General features: G+C 42.5%; 1 protein-coding gene across 1 annotated transcript in view; it reads right to left on the bottom strand.

The window, feature by feature from the left end:
• The window catches only part of fam110d (family with sequence similarity 110 member D), a 49,997-nt gene extending 40,742 nt beyond the window's left edge, over positions 1-9,255 (bottom strand). Inside the window, exon 1 of the mRNA XM_059954754.1 lies at positions 9,147-9,255. The gene's annotated coding sequence lies outside the window, so the exon portion shown is untranslated. The remainder of the gene's footprint in view (positions 1-9,146) is intronic.
• Positions 9,256-15,302: the final 6,047 nt, after the last annotated feature.

Genomic DNA, 15,302 nt, shown 5'->3' with positions numbered 1-15,302 from the left:
GGAGCTGGAAAACCCCTGCACTCAGCGCCACCCTGGATTCTCTGGGTCCCTGGGCTTGAATTCCCATGCTGAGGACTTCTCAATAACGCTCAGAGATTCTCTTCGGAATGCAGTGTGTGTATTATAGCAATCTGGTGCCGTGCACGCCACGTGGCCTGAGCGGCTGTAATAAGAGCCTTTAAGTTTGGAATGATAGCCGGCGAGCTAGTGCGACCGGAAGCTTTGTTTAATGAAATGCAGCACGGAATCGGCCCTTCGATGGTAAGACCTATCTCCACCCCACCACCTAGCAATATAGTATGTCCACTACCTACTAACTTGTACACTGTAGGAGGAAACCAGATCACCCAGAAGAGACCCACATGGTCACCGGGAGAGCATACAAACTTCTTACAGTCAGCAGTGGAAACTGAACCCCAGTCTTTGGCACTATAAAGCACCATGCCAGCCACTGCACTATCAATTTGATTATGAAGCTTCTAATGAGTTATGGTTTTGTGCAGCGGAAGCAATTTAGTGGAGGACCTTTCATGAATGGATATCAAGTATTAAACCCTGGTGTAGAGGGAGAAGCGACTACATTGGAGGCTTTTCGATAGGCACGGGAATGTTAGGAAGATGATGAGATGTGGACATGGTGTGGGTAGGAGGAACTAGTGTTTGGGTGTTTTTGATTTGCTTTTTAGCTGGTTTGCAACAACATTGTGGGCCGAATGGCCTGTTCCTGAGCAGTACTGTTCTATTCTATTACATACTTCAGTGAACAGATTAACAATGACCTGGAACGAAGCTCTCAGCGTGAGTATGTGCAGATACTTCCTCTATTCTGCAGGCTGCCCTAGCGTGAAGATGGTGTAGGTGATGCAGTTTTTAATTTGGTCCATTCCCATGAGGAGTGGAGGAAGGAAGGTGCGGCAGGAATAATTTCACTCGCCCCAACACTGAACAGTTCCCACAACCTACAGACTCACTGTCAAGGACTTTACAACTCATTTACTCAATGTTTTTATTGCTTATTTATTATTACTGTTTTTTTTCTAGTCTTGTATTTGCATATTGGTTGTTTGTCCACCCTGTTGGGTGTGGTCCTTCGGTGATTCTGTTCTGTTTCTTGTATTCATTGTCGGCAAGAAAATGAATCTCTAGGTAGTTTGCAGAGACATATGTGTTATTTAATAATAAGTTAACTTTGAACTGTGGAAAGACAGAGAAAAGGTTATGTGATGATGTGTCCTTGCAGGTCCACACAGAAATCGGGTCTCTTGGTTTCCCAGTCAACGTGGAGGAGATGTCAGGCAGAGATGAATTTCAGAAGGTAGATAAAATTGTGAAGGACATTCCTTTTTCCTTCTTGGTTGACAGAGTCAAAGGCCTTTCAAAGTCAAAGAAGACATGTATTGCTGCTGCTTGCTAAACTTTTGTTGGATTTCAAGCCTTCTGTGCCTCCAGATGAAAAAAATTCACACTGTGAGTTAGTCATTTTTCAGGCTGAGAATGACCTTGAGGGTGTAATAGTGCTGTAGAATCATAGAGCACTGCACAGAAGAGGACCCTTTGGCCCACCCAGTCTGTGTTGAACTGCCATCCTGCTTAGTCCCATCAACCCACACCAGACCATAGCCCTTCATACCCCTACTATCCACGTACCTATCCAAATTTGTCTTAAATGTTGAAATTGAACCTGCATCCACTACTTCCACTGGCACCTCATTCTACACTCTCACCACCCTCTGAGTGAAGAAGCTCCCCGTCAGGGCGAGGCTTCCCTGTGTCAGACAGTCAGATTTCACCTATTGTGCCTCCGTCATCACAGCACCGTTTGTGGGAGCTTGCTGTGCCAAAACCAGTGGCGGCTTTTCCCACAGAGACTACACCAGGGATGTAGGACAGGAGGTCATGTTCACTGACTGCAGAGTGTGTTGGTTATAAAGCACTTTGACACTTCCTGAGATTGTGAGAGCTATATCCTGAGATTGTGTGCGATCTTTCGTTTCAGAGCAGGCTGCACTACTTCAGGCATACTTAAGCACATTTGATAGAAGGAGGTGAGATAATTTCAATGAGCTGCAGATGTGGCAAACCAGATATGGCAGAGTAAGATCAAAGAAGGCAGCAAAAATTATTTACATACACTCATTAGTCACTTTATTAGGGACACCTGTACACCTGCTCATTAATGCAAATATCTAATCAACCGATCATGTGGCAGCAACTCAATGCATAAAAGCATGCAGTGGGTCAAGAGGTTCAGCTGTTGTACGGACCAAACATCAGAATAGGGGAAGAAAAGTGATCTGTGACTTTTACCGTGAAATGATTGTTGGTGCCAGATGGGGTGGTTTGAGTATCTCAGAAACTGTTGATCTCCTGGGATTTTTACACACAGGGGCAGGGGTGCTCAACCTTTTTTATACCGTGGACCCCTACCATTAACTGAGGGGTCTGTGGTCCCAGGTAGGGAATTCCTGCTCTACAGTTTACAGAGAATGGTGTGAAAAACAAAAAAAATCCGGTTCTTTGGGTGAAAATGCTTTGTTAATGAGAGAGCTCAGAGGAAAATGGCCAGATTGGTTCATGCTGACGGGAATGCAACAGTAATTCAAATAATCACACAGGTCATGAGTTAAGGGTGAAAGATGAAAAGTTTATAGTGAACATGAGGGGAAACTTCTTCACTCAGGCGGTGGTGAGAATATGGAATGAGCTGACAGCACAAGTGGTGCACATGAGCTTGATTTCAACATTAAAGGGACGTTTGGATAGGTACATTGGTAATAAAGGTATGGAGGGCTATGGTCTTGGTGCAGGCCGATGGGACTAGTCAGTTAAATGGTTCAGCATAGACTAGATGGGCCAAGGGACCTCTTTCTGTGCTGTACTTTGCCATACAACAGTAGTGTGCAGAAAACCATCTCTAAATGCATAACTCATCAAACCCCAAAGTGGTTGGGCTACAGCAGCAGGTAACCATGAACATACACTCGGGAGGTTCAGTGGGTGGCTAATAAATTGGCCATTGAGTCTGTGTACTTAGTATTCTTTCATCACTTTACTGTGCAAGTTCTGAAGGAGGATCGCTCTAATATAGATAACAGCTTTACAAAGTTTAGACAGATTGCTGAAAAATATAGCAGACAGAGTCAGCATCATTTTTATTAGAAATAGGTGTGTGGACAACTGTAAAAGAAACAGCAATTTAAATACAAAGCTAAGAAGGGAAAGTAATTATTTGTAAGCTTCCCTCTCATTTATGCCTGAATTTATCATGTTTTTCTGCTTTTCATCCTCTCCCTCTCACTCTGTCTCTTACTTTCTTGTACCAGCTCACAAGTCCTTACACATCTGTTCCACATTACATGCTTAATAGGCCTGAAAATTGTTGTTCGTTCATTGCTGGAGGATCGAACTCACATTTCAGCTCAGACGACTGCATGTTAAACTGTCTGCCGGCTCCCTGGGAATCCCTCCCTTAACTCTTTGGGAATAATGCGGTTATTCGCCAGGTCTGTTTTCACGACTCTTGGTCTGTGGTGTAAAGCAGGCAATGACTACTATGGCAAACCGTTGGTTCTGAGCCAAGGTTTCCCAGGCATGTCAGAAATTGGTCTTCAACAGGTTTTTTTTTATCACCGTTACGTGTTAACCGTCTGGTGCCAACAGCATTCATTACTAACTTGTCATTAGTGGAATCAAGACTTCCTAAGATGTTTCAGAGAACTGTTAAATGAGTCAGCTCAGGAGACACCAGCAAGGCTGACCATGAGATATCTCAAAGAGTAAGTTTTAACATGGACTGGCTTAAGGAGAAAACTCCAGAGCCTAATACCTAGAGCAGGGGTTCCCAACTCGGGAACCACAAACCCCTCTGGTAATAGTAGAGGTCCATGGCATAAAAAAAGGCAGTGAACCAAGCCTATTAGAACCTAACTGTAAGATTGGAATTAGTTTACCATTGTCACACATACAGTGAAAAGCTCCATACAGGTCAATTCACTGAGATAGTGCAAGATAAAATGATTACAAAATGCAGAATGAAGTGCAACAGCTATAGAGAAAGTGTGGCACAGCTAAACAACAAGATGCAAAGACATAATGAGATAGAATGTGAGGTCAAGAGTGCTAGGGTGTATTCTGGAGTTGGTGTATGTCACAAATATTAATTTCACCAGCAACCAATCTTCAGATTTGAATGTAGATTGCAGATTGAATTTAAAACGCAGCTCAGAGCAGTTAGATCTTAAACGCCTGCATATGCACGAATGTGGCCTAGAGTCAATGGGGATTAACGTTTATTTTGGTTGTCTGGAATATGAGTGAGATGAAGAAGGTGTTTGAAAACTACATGTAATTCAAGGGAAGCATTGTAGGTACATTGTAACTATAGAATTGTCCTGCCTTTATCTTTGATCTTTAGCATGTAAAAATAACATATAATATTGGGTCAGGAGGCCTCTTCCTCCATGTGTGTCTCAAATATGATGCCTGCTACTCGTTTTTTTGCTGAGTAAAACACTTTTATATCCACTAGCTTCAGTATCTTTTCAGTGACTTCGTTCACAGTAACAAAAAAGAGTCTATTTTATCACATCAGGGAAACATTAAGTAGTCAGAATGTATCCTTGAGTCTGGTGATATGTTCTATCAGGTCTTCTGCCCAGCAGGAGAGATGAGAAGGGACAACATCCAGGGTGGAGCCTTTGATTATAATGGGTTAGGGTTTATGTTCATTTGGGATTTGGTGGGTAGGCTCTGGAAAGGAGGTGGAGCCTTGTGCTTGGCTTGGATTGGGCTTCCTTGTAAGTAAATATGCACAAGGGTAAGGGATTAACTTTTAAGAGTTGAACAGATGCTCTTGAGAGCTAGGGTTTTCAGTGCCGGCTCAGATGCATTTAGCAGGTAATGTTTGGGTCAGCTCAGCTTGGGTATCAAAAAAACTTGTATATTCTCAGCTCAGATCAAGTTTGGCTTAACTTTGGTCAGGTCGTAAATCTGTACCTTGTGCTGATTTCACGATTTACCTCCTGGCTTGGACAGGGCTGAGGTATGTCAGTTAAAACTGGGTTCTGCACGGGGTCAGAACTGGAGGAAATATGAGTGGTATGAGCTCGTAAAAGGAAAAATAAGGACAGGATGCCTGTGAGGTCAAACAGTATTATCACAATGGCATGTTGTTTAGGCCATTTGGCCCATTGAGTCTACTCCGCCATTTAATTGTGGCTGATTTATTATCCCTTATTAACCCATTCTCCTGCCTTCTTCCTATAACCTTTGATGCCCTTACTAATGAAGAACCTAAGTCCATTCTAAATACACCCAGTGACTTGGGCTGCACAGCCATCTGTGGCAATGAATTCCACAGATTTGCCACCCTCTGGCTAGAGAAGATCCTCCTCATCTCTGTTCTTAATGGACATCTCTCTATTCTGAGGCTGCACCCTCTGGTCCTAGATTCCCCCACTATAGGAAGCATCTTCTCCACATCCACTCTACCTAGGCCTATCAATAATGAGTTTGTCCCTTCATTCTTCTGAACTTCAGCAATTACAGGCCCATACCTTGAGGCTCATCAAACATGAACTCTTTTATGCCTGGACTCGTTCTTCGTGAGTCTTCTCTGGACCCTCCTGACCTTCAAAGTTCAAACTCTAAGTTCAAAGTAAATTTGTTATGCCAGTACATGCTTGTCACCACACACAACCCTGAGATTCATTTTCTTGCGAGCATTCACAGTAAGTACAAAAAACACAACAGAATCAATGAAAGACCGTGCCCAACAGGATGGACAAACAACTCATGTGCAAAAGACAACAAACTGTGCAAATACCAAAAGAAAGAGAAAAAAATGAAATAATAATAATAATAGTAAAAAGCAATAAATATTGAGAGCATTAGATGAAGAGTGGCTTCCTCAAGTCTGAGCTCAGGAATTGAATGTACTCAGCCATAGTAGGCCTCGGAATTAAAACCAGTTCTATCCTCACTCCATACCCACATTTGTATCTCAGGGCTAGATCTTTCTGGCTTTTCATCAAATATTGCCAGGAGATTTTTAACACTGCCCGTAACACGGCACCTCCCATAACTCTACTCTCCACACACACTTTTATTTGCCGTACATTTTGGTTGTGGACTGAAGTATTCAGGAGTCAGATCATGGTGTTAACTTTAATTAAACAAGCTGTTGCCAGGGATCAATACAGTTCACACCCTGTTTAAGTAGGTAGTTTGCTCATTGTCCTAGCTGGTAGAGTTCAAAGTAAATTCATTATCAAAGTACATTTAATTCACCATATACAATGATTAGATTCATTTTCTTATGGGCTTACTCATTACATCGAAGAACCATAATCGAATCAATGAAAGGCGGCACCCAACAGGACGGACAATAGCCAATGTGCAAATGACAAGAAACTGTGCAAACACAAAAGAGAAAAATATAATAATAGTAATAATAAATGAATATTAAGAACATGAGAAGAGTGCTTGAGAGTGAGTCCATTGGTTTTGGGAACAGTTCAATGATGGAGCAAGTGAAGATCAAGATCCTGATAGTTGGGGTGAGTCGTACACGAGACTCTGGATACTTCCCACTGTGCTCCAGGAGAACATTTGCTCCTAACCATTTGTGTGCCCGGCTCCAATTTGTCACAGGAGGACTGAAAAAAAAACAGGGCATGGGGAGGCAATTGAAAGCAGCATCAGGAGGGATGTGAATAAAAAACTAAAATAGTCTCATTAGAGTCAATATTTTATTGCTCAAAGCCCCTATTTCTATTGTTATGATTAAAACATGCCTTGGCCTGACAGTGTGAGCAATTGTCCTCTTTGCACAGTGAGCAAAGTTCAAGGCACCAACATAGTTAAGTTTTAATCCAACATCTACTGTTATGTTCAGATGTAGTTGAGTATATTTAAAACAGAGGTTGATAGGTTCCTGATTAGTCAGGGTGTCAAAGGTTACGGGGAGAAGACAGAAGAATGGGTTTGAGAGGGATAATAAAACAGGCCTTGATGGAATGGTGGAACAGACTCAATGGGCCAAATGGCCTTAATCTGTTCCAATGTCTCACAGGCTTATGGTCTAAATGCTGTTTTCACAGCACTTTATCATTCTTACTGAGGCTGACTGTGACTGCATGAGAAAAATTATTTTTATTTTTTTATTTAGAATTACAGCAGGAGTTGGCCTTTTCAGTCCTTCAAGCTGTGCTGCCCCAATAACTCGGCAACCCCAATTTAACCCTAAACTAATCATGGGGCAACTTACAATGACCGATTAACCTACCCAGTATGATTTGGACTGTGGGAGGAAACCAGAGGAGCCAGAGAAAGCCAGCATGGCTCACAGGGAGAATGCATGAAGTCCTTACAGACAGTGTCAGAATTGAACTCCGAGCTCTGGAACACCCCAAACTGTAATAGCAGCACACTAACCACTACACCACCATGGCATGTAATCTTGGATAATAGCGTGGTATACGACTACATCAGAATAAGAAAAGGTTCAATATCACCAGCGTATGTCGTGAAATTTGTTAACTTTATGGCAGCAGTACAATGCATTATGTAATAATAGAGCAAATAAAACCTGTGCATTACAATTGATATATACACTTACTGTAATTCACAGGTTTGTCTATATAAAACAGTTAAATTAAATAAGTAACACAAAAAATAGGAAATAAAAAGTAGCGAGGTAGTGTTCATGGGTTCAATGTCCATTGGGAAATCAGATGGCAGTGGGGAAGAAGCTGTTCCTGAATTGTTAAGTGTGTGCCTTCAGGCTTCTGTACCTCCTTCCTGAAGGTAGCAATGAGAAGTAGGCATGACCTGGGTGGTGAGGGTCCTTAATGATGGACTCTGCCCCTGGATACTACAGAAGCTAGTGCTCATGATGAAGCTGACTAATTTTACAGCTCAACGCAGCTTTTTTCGATCCTGTGCAATAGCATCCCATCGCCCCATACCAGACAGTGATGCAGCCGGTTAGAATGCTGTCTGTGGTGCATCTGCAGAAATTTGCAAGTGTTGTAGGTGACAAATTAATTCTCCTCAAACTCCTCGTGAAAGGTTGCCACTGTCTTGCCATCTTTATAGCAGCAATGATGTGTTGGGTCCAGGTTAGGACCTCTGCAATATTGACATCAGCTGTACTTCAACTGACCTTACTCCATGTTGAAATGCTTGGCTTCAAAGCCTAGTCCAGAGCACTGAAATCTAGATTGGCACAACCGAGGAGGCACTCTACTGTAAGAGGTGATGCTTTTCAAAGGAAGTAGTCATTACTGACGAGGGAAGAAAAAATACTCATTGAAAAAATAACACCTGATTGTTAGCTGTAATATATCCTGTAAGTCGCAAGAATGTAACAGTAATTACAGATTGTAGGAGCTGGCTATGCACAAATTGGAGATCCACCGTAGCATAGCGGTCAGCGTGACGCTAATACAGCTCAGGGTGTCGGAGTCAGAGTTCAACCCCTGTGTCCTCTATAAGGAGTTTGTGTGTCCTCCCTGTGGAATGTGTATGTTTCTTCCAGGTGCTTTAGTTTCCTCCCACAGTCCAAAGACATACCAGTTAGTAGGTTAATTGGTCATTGTAAATCGTCCTGTGATTAGGCTAGGGTTAAACAGGTGGCACAACTCAAAGGGCTGGAAGGGCCTATTTCGCGCTGTATCCCTAAATAAATAAACAAACTGCCTGCTGTGACTTCACTATTCCATTGGAAAAGTACACCATCAGCTGCAAATTCTTTCCTGAGTTTCCTAAAAGGGACATGGCGGTAACAAAATGCAAGCCTTTCTTTCCTTTCATCTGTCTTGATGCATAAACTAACTGCCTGAATTGAAAAATACTCTGTTCCCCAAAAACAAATTTGATGTGGGAATTGGGAAACAAAAGAAGCAGACATGAAAGATTGCACAGATGCTGGAAATCCAGAGCGACACACTCAGATTGCTGGGGGATCTCAGCAGGTCAGGCAGCATCAGGATTTATGTTCTGAGGAAGGGTCTTGGCCCGAAACATTGGCTCTTTATTCCTTTAAAGAAGTAAGATGCATGTATTTCCACTTTGAAACTGGAACAGATTTCAAAAGTAAATTGAGTTCCTTTAAAAAGCACATTTTAAAAAATCTTAATTTTTACCTGATGAATTTCTGCTGCATCAGGTCTCTGAAGACTAATTAGCTGTTTCTGAAAATGACCTTTCCACTTCTCCCATTGTGGCCCATCTGTTGATAGACCTTTTCACCTATAACAGGATCCAGACCCTGCAGAGACCTGAGATTAAGCTGATTGATACGATCTGTGCTTTAGACCAAGCCTCGAGACATTTCCTGTGTCAACGGGGTCTGTGTCATATTGATGTGGAGGACCAATTGAGGGTCAACAGACAGGAAAGATTTACAATCTGAACTCAGGATAAAGATTTTATATCACCATATCCTAAACAGGACTGCCCTGTTTTCAATGAGCAGAACAGATCATTTATTAATAAAGTTTTGCATAGACCCTTCAGTTGTAAACAACCCCGTCTCCTTGTTGAACGTGGATTTCCTCTTCTATAATGAGAAAGCTTTTTTTTAAGTAACTATTAATATGCTTTTGTTTCTTTTGTTTTAACTGTGGCTAAATGGGTAGCAATCTCACATCTGTGTCAGAGGGTTATGTGTTCAAATCCCACACCAGTGATTTGCACATCAACTAAGCCAATAAGTAATGTATTTAACAAGTTTAAAAACACAAAACAATGGCAGAGACAATGAAATATTTTTGAAGTTTAATCGCTGGTGTAATGAAGGAAATTATCGCACACCAGGTTATCACACAAACTGTAATACGCTGACGAGATTATCTACTATTGGTGCTGTTGATTGAGGTGTAAATATTAGCCACAGTACATCACATTTTTTCAACATAGAGTGCATGATCACCAGGCTAGATAGGGTTTTGGAAGTCCAGCTCCACTTAGTGCTCTCTCAATTCCACATTGGTAGAGTAAACTCAGATTAGAGAGCATAGATCTAATGGGGCTGAATAAAGAGATTCTTTTTCAGGTCTTCAAAGTCTGATGAAAAACATGAGGCTCAGACATTATCCTCTCTTTCCCCTTTCACAGAACCGCCGTAGGTTTGTATTCTCATTCCTTCTCATTTCCAGTATTCTCGTTTTCTTCTCAATAGCCATGCAATTTCTTTTCTGCAATTGAGGCCCTTTTCTGGATGAACGACATTAACACGGGCAAATTACAGGGACATGTAACCCAGCACGGACAGGCTTGTACCTGACTCTCGTTACAGCTTGGGAGCCACTATAATGGATTTGCCAGAGGATATACATTACCCTCAGGACGGTGCCTGAAACCTGAACACATTACACAGCTGTACAGTTCCTGCTTCCTGTTATGTGTGGAAATGTAGGAGAAATTGCCACAAATCCCACAGTGAGCACTGAGACGGTCCTAGGCTAGAATCTAATATTGACAGCCAAATTTGGAAAAGACATAATTGGCTTCCATTGTTTGAACTTTAAGATTCAAGATTGTTTAATGTCACTTCCTGTACACAAGTGTAAGGAGAATGAAATAGTTGTTACTCCAGATCCAATGCAGCACAAAAAAACACAGTAATAATAAACACATACACAAAATATATCTATAAAAGATAGCTTATACACATAGATTGATTGTATGTCCTTGAAGTGACACTAGACTGTTCATAAGGTGACTGATAGGAAATAATAAAGTAGTGGTGGGTTAGTGGGTGGAGCGATCAGCCTCACTGCTGGGGAAAGTAACTGATTTTGAGTCTGGCAGCCTTGGCCAAGACCTTACTAAAAACCAAGAAAACCAAGACCTTACTAAAAGCAGATTATGCTGTTTTGTCTTCATTTTACATACTGGTTGCAGATGCTAGCCGAAGCCGTGAATTGTGGGCTCAAGTATAACCCAGTCCTGAAACCTAAAGGCACGTTGCATGGTCTGAGATGCTGTCCACGTGATGGGCCAGGTGCTGAAGATTCACTTGAACAGACTGGTGGAAAAAGGCTTTTTGTTGGTTGTGGTTTGGTGGAGAACATTTTTCCTAATGGGTACAAGCCTCAGTCAGAGGATTTGAGCAAATAATCGAAGCTGATGCTCAGATTGACTAAGCGCTGTACAGTGGGAGGAGCTCACTTTCAGACGCAACGTTAAACTGAGGCCCCTTTCTTCTGGGTAGAAATAAAAGATGCTGCTACAATGTTACAAAGAGCATGTGAGTTTTTTTCTGGATAAGTTTAATCTTTGATACAAGAAAAAGCAGATGATCTGCTCATTTGACCATATATAAGACATTGGTGAGGCCTAATTTGGAGTATTGTGTGCAGTTTTAGTCACCTCCCTACAGGAAAGATGTCAATAAGGTTGAAAGAGTACAGAGAAAATTTACAAGGATGTTGCCAGGACGGGAGGACCTCAGTTATAAGGAATGATTGAATCGGTTTGGACTATATTCCCTACAACATAGATGACCGAGGGGACGGAGATTTCATAGAGATATACAAAATTATGAAGGGTGTAGATAGAAAAATACAAGCAGACTTTTTCCACTGAGGTTAGATGAGACTACAACTAGAGGTCATGGGTTGAGGGTGCCAGGAAAATAACCTCTTCTTCAACGTCAACAAGACAAAGGGGATGGTTATCCACTTGAGAAGTCGTACCACTCACATGCCCCTGTCACAACAGTAGGAATTGCAAGTAGTTTCAAACTCTTGGGAGGGCACATCACACACAACCTCTCCAGGTCCCAGAACACATCCTGCACATTCAAGAAAGCTCATCAATGCCTCTACTTTCTGAGGCTGAAGAGAGCTGGACTTTGCACATCCATACTCATGTCCATACACAGTAAGGAGCACCCTAACAAGCTGCATCCTGCATGGTACGGAAACTGCACTGCGATAACGCTCTAGAACAGGTAGAGTAAACTGCCCAACCCATCACTGGCATCCACTTACCCACCATCAAGGACCTACATGCAGAAAGGTGCCAGAAGACGGTCAGTAACATCATGAAAGATCCCACCCTCCCTGCTCATGGTCTGTTGTCCTGCTCCCATCAAGCAGGAGGCTGTACACCACCAGACTCAAAAACAGTTACTTTCCCCAATCAACACCTCCACCCACTAACCCACCACTACTTCATTATTTCCCATCAGTCACCTTATGTACAGCCTAGCGTCACTTTATGGGCACACAATCAATCTATGTGTGTAAGCTGTTTTATGCAGTTATATTTTTTGTGTGTGTTTAGTGTCATTATTGTGACCTTTATCTTCCGTGTTCTTTGTGCTGTATCAGATCCAGAGAAACCATTATTTCATTCTCCTTGAATCTTGGAAAAAACCAGCTTTGCTGAAAAATAGGTGGTGGATGACAACTCTATAAGTAAAGCGATTTAAATTCTCAACAGAAAGTGACAATAAACTGAACTTTATGTTAGTGTCTCATGGGTAATTAACACTGCAAGAAAACCCAGAGCCGGGCATTGTTGGCAACACTTTTATCTCATTGGACACTGTTTGAAAAGTACTGATGAAGGTTTGTGAAGCAAACATGGGATTCCCTGAGAAAGTAAACCCAGTGAAGACAGGGATTCCTTTCTCTAAAGAGGTTCCTGCCTCATATGTGGAGGATGGGGGTTGGGGGGAGTGGGGGAGGAGGGTAAGGAACACAGCTTGCTATGAAGGAATCCTTTAGTGACTCCTGGTGAAAGTATGTGCATGTATTAATTTTAAACTCTCATCTTTGTGTGGAAGTTACCCCCATGATCGCGGTCCTCTGAGGTCTCAGTTTTCATGCATTTAAGCCATCCTCACATCCTTGATGTTTATTGCTCTGTAATGCAGTGAGTGAATTCTGATGATGGATGCTGCTTTCCTACGACAGCATTTCATGTAGATCTGCTCATTGGTTGGGACAGCTTTACTGGTGACTTTCGTAGGGCTTACCATTCAGAGGTATTGGTGTTTCCGTACCAGGCAGTGACGCAGCCAGTCAATACACTCTACCTTACACACCTATAAAAGTTTGTTAAAGTTTTAGATGTGTTGCCAGATCTCAGCAGACTCCTGAGGAAGTGAGGAGCTGCTGTGCTTTATTCACAATTGCACACGTGCTGGGCTCAGGGCAGGTCCGTTGAAATAGTAACACCCAGGAATTTAAAGTTACTGACCCTCTCCACCTCTGATCCTCCGATGAGGACTGGCTCAAGGACCTCTGGTTTCTCTCTTCTGAAGTACAATCAGGTCCTTGGTCTCGCTGACATTGAGTGAGAAGTTGTAAAGACACCACTCAACCAAAACTTCACTCTCCCTCCTGTATGTCACCAGCTTTGATTTGGCCCACAAGAATGGTGTCATCGACAAACTAGAATATGGTGTTGGAGCTGTGCTTAGCCACACAGTCGTAGGTGTAAAGTGAGTAGAGCAGGGCACTAAGCACACAGCCTTGTGGTTCACCTGTGATGAAGCAACATCTGTGGAGAGATTGGTGGAGGTATGAGACTTGTGCCCTTCGGAAGTTGTAGAGAGACTGCTGGAAGCCTGGTACCTAGGCCCTTCGGAAGCTGTGGAGAGACTGCTGGAAGCCTGGCACCTAGGCCCTTCGGAAGTTGTAGAGAGACTGCTGGAAGCCTGGCACCTAGGCCCTTCGGAAGCTGTGGAGAGACTGCTGGAAGCCTGGTACCTAGGCCCTTCGGAAGCTGTGGAGAGACTGCTGGAAGCCTGGTACCTAGGCCCTTCGGAAGCTGTGGAGAGACTGCTGGAAGCCTGGTACCTAGGCCCTTCGGAAGCTGTGGAGAGACTGCTGGAAGCCTGGTACCTAGGCCCTTTGGAAGCTGTGGAGAGACTGCTGGAAGCCTGGCACCTAGGCCCTTCGGAAGCTGTGGAGAGACTGCTGGAAGCCTGGCACCTAGGCCCTTCGGAAGTTGTAGAGAGACTGCTGGAAGCCTGGCACAGCCCTTCGGAAGCTGTGGAGAGACTGCTGGAAGCCTGACACCTATGCCCTCCGGAAGCTGTGGAGAGATTGGTGGAGATCTGGGATGGAGCCTGTCATGAAGATGAGGTGGGAATAAAGAGGTGTAAATTGAAAATTTGAAAACCAACCTTTCTTCGTTGACCTGAAACAAGGTCTCTGCACAGACACTCCCTGACTTGTTGAGTATCTCTGTCAGTTCCTGGGTTTTTAGTTTTTTTTTTCTGGATTTGCAGCCAATGAAAACAGACTCTCTTTGCCTACCTTGACAACCTGTCTTAATCCTAAAGATGCCACAATTAAATTAACACTCATACAAAAGAATATACTGTAATCCTGGTCTAGACAACTTGTTCCCATAATTTTCACTCTCTCAGGACCCAGATCATTCTGGTGACCGCTCACTTCACCTGAAAACTTATCTGCCATTTTCCTCTTGACAAAATTAAATTCTTTGTTCAGAAATTTTATTGACACCTTGCAAAAATGAGTAATGTTTTCCTTGTGATTTCCTTTATACAATTCATAATCTTTCATTCACAGGTTGTATGATTGCATTTAAAACAAACCAGAATGATGGTGGATGCATGTTGTCCCCATAACTCCTTTACATCTGTTGCAGTTCAAAGTGCAAAGGCAATTTATTATTAATGGATATGTTTCCATATATTACAGGAGATTTATTTTCTTGCAGGCATTTACAGGAATTTTACTAAAAATGGTACACAAGGACTGGCAAACAATAATATGAATGATAATAATAATAATAGTAATAATGTGAATAATAAGAAGAAAACAAGTTAAACAAAATAATACTGAGAACATGGCTTGTAAAGAGTCCTTGAAAGTGAGCCTGTAGGTCGTGGAATCAGTTCAATGTTGAGGTGAGTGAAGTCATCCATACTTGTTATCAATAGGCCTGATAGTTAAAGGGTCATAACTGTTCCTGAACTTGGTGGTGTGTGGCCTGAGGCTCCTGTACCTTCTTCCTGATGGCAGCAGTGAGAAGAGAGCATGTCCTGGATGGTGGGATCTGTGATAATGAGTGCTAACTGTTAGACTTCTGGTTTAAGATAGCACTGCTGCAGACATACTACAAAAACTCATTTCAGGGAGGTAGCACCCCGGCCCCCTGCAACCCCACCCTGGTCGACCTCCAAGGGTGTATGTAATACTTAGTTTAGTGATTTTCTCTAATTTGTAAACCAAGTAGGGTATATGCAGAAAATGTGAAAATGTGCAGAAAATATGTACTTATATTATCATGGAGTCATTGTCTTATCCTAT

Source organism: Hypanus sabinus, chromosome 30 (genome assembly GCF_030144855.1).
Source record: "Hypanus sabinus isolate sHypSab1 chromosome 30, sHypSab1.hap1, whole genome shotgun sequence".
Taxonomy (NCBI): domain Eukaryota; kingdom Metazoa; phylum Chordata; class Chondrichthyes; order Myliobatiformes; family Dasyatidae; genus Hypanus; species Hypanus sabinus.
Note: the sequence above shows the minus strand (reverse complement) of the source record. Positions and strands in the feature narration are given on the sequence as shown.